Genomic DNA, 6,106 nt, shown 5'->3' with positions numbered 1-6,106 from the left:
ACTGAAATACTCCCTCATGCTGAAAGCAGTCCTATAAGAGAATTCTTGTTTTGCCCTCTGATTCTCAGGGGAGGGCCCAAGCTGCACATGTCAGGGGGGCAGTCTGCAGTGGACGCTCACTCCCTCTGCACTGACAGATCCGGGCAGACAGCTGGCTGCTGTCGCTTTACCCATCTGACCTATGCAGCACTGGACCAAAGCCAGTACATACAAACCACGCTGCGGAGAGCACAGCTCCTAGACCTGGGAAAAGACACCCTCACCTCCTGCAAGCTGCACCAATCATCTCTCCAGAGATTTGGTACTTTGTTATCAGAAATCTTTAAATAAAAATATTTGTATTTTGTATTAAATGAACGTTAAGCTTGTTTAGCGAATATCAGATACACAATCAGTTTCCAAGGCCTTATAAGGTCATATTTTTTTTAAAGAACTGTAGTGCTGTATATGTTGGTGTGGACATGCCCTTTGTCCAAGCATGTGCATGCAAACCACAGATGAAAAGCTGAAGGAAAACTCATGGCTGAATTTCTCTTTTGCTATATGTATTTATCTCTCTCATTATCTTGCAAAAAAAACAAAGAATATCAGATAGCAGTTCACCAGTAATGCAAGCGGCTTGTCCTTTCCCCAGATAAACAGTGTACATTTACAGCCCTCTCGCAGGGCTCTGAGGGCAAGGGTCACGACTGTACTCGCCTGGATCTTGCTGAAAAAGCAGAGGGGGTGTAGCTGGGCTCTCTCATGTGGCAACACATGGTCTCTAATGAGTTTACAGCCTGAGAGCAGAGATGGCCCGGCCTGTGATCCTGATCCTGCCTTTGATCAGAATTGTCCCTGTTTCGGGTTTCCCTTTTAAGGCTGCACATGTTCTCGCTTGAGCCTGCATTTCAAAACTGCCAAACTTGCCAAACCCGCTAACCTAGTTACCAGGTTGTATTCTTTCTGTTCAATCACTGAGACATCAAGACAGATGCATACCAGTCATGCAGAACTTTTAAAACCAGTTAACTTTTTTCCTCTCTCTCTAAGGAATAGTAATATGAATCCTGCCCCTTTTTACCCCTTTTCCCCCTAATAATTCCAATATATTTCAATGTATTTATTAAATTGCAATCAACAAGGAGCTATGAAAAAATCACCATACAAAGTTACCTAGTTTTGCAGTTCTGAATTTCTAATTCTAAATTTGATTATTTACAAAAGAAACGTGCAGCCCCCTGTTCCAATACCAAGACTTTGTGCTTTATTTAATATCTTTGACCATCCCTTGCCTTGGCAGAAACTAACACTTTCCACTGTGATGTGTGCCAGCCTGACCGTGCCGAGGGACACTGCTCTCAGACATGCTACTGCCTGAACTCGGTCTCAGTGCCCTTTAGGAATGTTTTGCAAATAAGTTGCCAGGTTGCTGATTTTCACTGATCTCCTAATCCTCTTCCCTTTTGCCTGGTTGTTTGGGGGGGGGTGTAGTAGAATACAGCATTTCAAGTTGAAAGCAGAATTTCAAATAGATGAAAAGATGGATGGATAGAAAAATACAAGAGAAAACAAATACAGGAGATTTTTATGTCGATCAGAGAGCAAGGATGCACTTACTACACCATGGTTCGCTTGCCTTTGTTGTTTGTGTCCGTGAGAATTTTTGGCCATGCCATTTTCTCCTGTCACCTGCCTCTGGAATCTCCTGATCAATGTTTAACTCAATCTGAGGTGAGAATTTAGCACAGCAGTTTCGCTCAGGGTATCTTTAAACACACAGAAAGACTGACCATGTCCTGGTGGGCGGGGGATGGGGAGAGGTTCATGTTAGCACCAGAAACACACAAATAAGCCATTTAGAGCAAAGCAACTGGGCTTCTTTATTCTGCTTGTTAACAGGCCCTGAATTCAAAACTTCTTGTAAATTTCAACCTCAAGCATTTTACACTGGTTACAAAGCTAATTAACAAGTGTGGGTTAATTATCACATGCTTAAGTCAATGTAACACCTGATAAAAACAAGTCAAGACAAAACCACAGCAGCAAGCACAGATCAAATCAGTCAACAATATCCATCCCACACTGACTAAGGTTTGCCCATATTCAGGACCGAACTGTGAGAACTTTCCCATCATGTGCTGTTGTAATGTCAGTCACTAAACCAGGTCTTCAAGATGGAGGTTTTGAAGTCAGAGATGCTTTGCTATTTCAGTCTCTGCGAACACAGCCTACTACGCACCTGAACCAAAGACGTTGCTGAACAGTGTCTCGGATTTTTCTTTTATTCTGAACTGATGGATTTATTAGCTGGGTGACATAGGAATGTATTGTTTTGTGGATGTTTTGTTATTTCTCATTAATACACTATGGGTTTGTTTGTATTTTCAGCACAGGAAATGACTATCTGGGCCACCTCACTGAAGGTTATTAGTGATCTTTAAGTTTAAAGCCAGAGTCAGTGGCCTGTCCCCATATTGCAACACAGCCCTCCTTGCCAGTTCTGATCAGTACTTTCTTAAAAACACTTAAGATAATTGGTGTAGTCGAGTAATGTTCCACTGTAAAGTCCTTACAGGAACAGGGACAGGACAACGCTTGCTCTTTCACAGAAGCCCTATATTGCACAATGTGACACTCCAACTGTAACCACCTTGCTCAATATCCCAAACTAAATAAATAAATAAAATTAATAAAACAAAACAACATTAGATGAGTCTGTTACTCAGAATTGTTTTTCCACACAGACGAGTCCCATAGCTGAAACACGGCCATGGCTTGTAGTACAGTGCAACCTCTTTAAAAAATGTAAACTTTCCCAGACTTTGCCAGTTTTTGCCTCTTGTGTTACCTCAGTATGTCATCTGCTTCAGGGAAGGCACTGAGGTTGGATCAGGGTGTGAGTCACTCTGATTAACCTTTGTCTCGCTAATAGACAAGCACAAACAGCACATCAGCCCTTCCCATTGACACTGCAGTACATGATGCTCACAGGTTGTCTTTTTTTCACATTAAATTAAAGCTCTACTGGCTGCAGTATTCCACATCCCAGATAGTCGAGTACATCTCTCAACCATTTGTACTGAATAAGTAGAAGTAAAAATAACTAAGAATAAAACCATAATAAAAAATAACTCTCTAATTTACCTGGCCTTACAAGATAATATAAAAAGTTATCATCTGATTTATATTTTCCCTGACATTTAATTAATTCATGTATGTATGAGAGGTATGGTAACTCATATTCCAGCTACATGTTACAGTGTGTATTTAGAAAAAGAATGCATCATTATACGAATTAAACAATGATCAAATAAGCATGACTAACTCAGTCGGTCCTAAGACAATAACAACCCTTAAAAAGAAATACAGCTAAACTTCCCTTGTACCCATTTGAAATCATTGCAGTTCATAGTTTACTGAGGTGGGACTCAGGGCCTTCTGCTCTGGCAGGGGGTCACTAACCTGAAGTGCGGGGAGTTTCATGACTATGGTTTTGCATTGCTGACCAGAGACAGCTGACTTGCAATCACTGCCATTCCTCTCCATCGTTGTGTCGTGACCAGGAAACGCAAGGGTCACAACCACTACAATTAAAACAAGTAACGGAGACACGAGTTACATGTAATTAACGACTCGTCTGAGGGGGTTAGTGTGTCGGTGTGTCAGTCCTGAGGATTACAAACCATGAGAGAAGAATGAATGAATGAAGAATGAAAACAACCCTCTGCTATTATATAGCTTTTATCAAAAGACAACTGGGGGTTACCTAAGCCATCTACTGTACTACAATGAAAACTAGAGTCCTTCCTTCACACAGGAATGCAGTTCAGTTCTTTATAGTCAAGGGTAGTAAAACACACACATAGCAAATAATTCAATGAATGTGGACATTTCTGAGGGCAGTCTTCCAGGACACCTTTACGGAATACTGTGTCTTACATAGAAGCCCTATTACAAGAATTGTGTACCTCTGTGAGAGAAGACCAACAATCCTGAAACCAAAACTATGAAACACAATGATGCAAGTATTACTTTAGATTTGAAAACTCATCATTACTCATAAAAAGTACCTTACAAGGTGCCATGCTAAGAATGTGGCTTCAGGCACATAAACATTAAACATATTGAAAGAGAAATAATTTTCCATCCATCGATAGCTGTTGCAATATCTGCTCCCCCGCCCCTCCCTGAGAAAAATCAGTTTCGGTTTTCCAAGGGGATCTTTTTTTTTCTTCACTTCAAAAAGTCAGTTGGGGCTAATGTCCTTCAACTGGGCCTGACAGAAAAATAAGCAAAACATAACCTTTGTACTTTCAGTCAATATTTGCCTGTCAGTTCTTTATCAATGTTTTGGGGAGTAGAGAAAAGAGAAAAAAAAAATAGGTCAGTTTCTGTGAGAACGATTTCCAAAACTATGACAACTAATTAATATCGGGCATCTCCACACTCGCACAGAGATTTGGCAGATTTAGACCGCAGGCTTAAATCCACACAGACACATTTTTAAACAAACTACTGCTTACAGAAAACCGAAACAAAAGACACAGCGTACCGATTAGGTAATTTGAGAAATTCTGAATACATTACAACACCTTCCTCAGAAAAGGACATCATCTTTTAGCAGAAACAAGGATGTGAATATTGATGAATTCAATTCAATTCTTGAATTGTATTCAAGGCCAGTCGTGCCAAATTATTATATGCATTCTTAGTGGTTAACAAATGTAGGCTATTTAGCGCACAATATAAACCACTATTTTAAGTTCAGATGACTATAACAAATCTATAATTGTATACTACAAAAATGTAAACCACAACCCCTTAAAACCATGTAAACATCGGTCTCATTTTACTTTCTCTGATGATAACTTAACAATTTGCTCAATATTTCAAACAATACATGTTATAGCATGTATGATTATTTGATTTTTAAATGTGTCCTCTACAGGCCTTTGTTGGCCATGCTTACAAAACAGTAGGCTGCATTTTGAGTGAAGTGGGTGAAGTCTTCTTGGGAAACAATCGCAGATTCTGGTATTTCTTGTTCTGCAATTCTGTCTTTCAACCCTCCAACTGAAGGATCTATACCAATTCCATCTGGCTCAACTGGTTTTGGAAAATGGACCACTGTCTCCCTTACTGCAAGCTCACACATCTCTGTAGTAAACACAGCTGCAGTGGAAAGTATTCACACCCAGTGCAGACTTGACATATCCTCTTCAAATCTGAACTAATTTAAATTTCAATGCAAAGAATTTTGATTACCATTTGACTACTTTTGACTACCATTGTACCCATAGGATACCGTTTGTTCTCAGGAGTAACAGCTTTGTTTGATGCCTGAGCTTCCTGTATGTTCTTTTCTCAAAAAAGATACCTAAGGACATATTAAGCCACTAACTGAAAAAAAAATTGTCAACTGGCAGATGTCCCACTGTAACCATTGCTGTTCCTCCAAGGCGATGTAAAAACAACCTCCTAAGATATTTACAAAGCAGGAAGTAAAAAATATTAGACCTCAACCTGAGGACTGATGAATATTGCTAAACTGACTCTGCTCTAAATAAATAAACAAAGAAAGAAAGCAAAACAAACACAACAAAAAAACAGATAACTTTCAAAGCTTTTCACCCCAATTAACAATTTGCCACATTAACTCATACCATTTGTTTTGTAAATGTTAATAAAACAAAGTTTAAGTGGCTAAAACATGCATTTCCCATTTCCATACCTAATCTGCCTACTACTAGGTTTGCACCTTTACACTTCTGCAAACAGCTTTCAGAAATAAAAGAGAGAAACTGGCAAAATCCTTTGAAAATCATGCTGCAGGTCTCTGGGTTTTTGTGTTGTTTTGGGCCAACATCCCTGCAGAAACTCCCCCTCCCCCACCTTCATTCAGAGAACATTTTTTATGAGAGTGCCCTAAAATTTAAATAAATCCCATTTGTCTGCAGCCAGGTGTGATAAGGACTGACATCACTGCCTCCCTCCCTGTGCCGATAAGATCAATTTGCCTCTGGAAGACCAGCCCTGCAGGAGTGTGAACTTTGGCCAGCTCCTGGGCCGGCCCCTCTCCCTGCCTCAGAGGACGCCCACACGCTCCTGGATTGGAAAGGGGGCT

Source organism: Amia ocellicauda, chromosome 18 (genome assembly GCF_036373705.1).
Source record: "Amia ocellicauda isolate fAmiCal2 chromosome 18, fAmiCal2.hap1, whole genome shotgun sequence".
In the NCBI taxonomy this organism is placed as follows: Eukaryota; Metazoa; Chordata; class Actinopteri; order Amiiformes; family Amiidae; genus Amia; species Amia ocellicauda.
Note: the sequence above shows the minus strand (reverse complement) of the source record.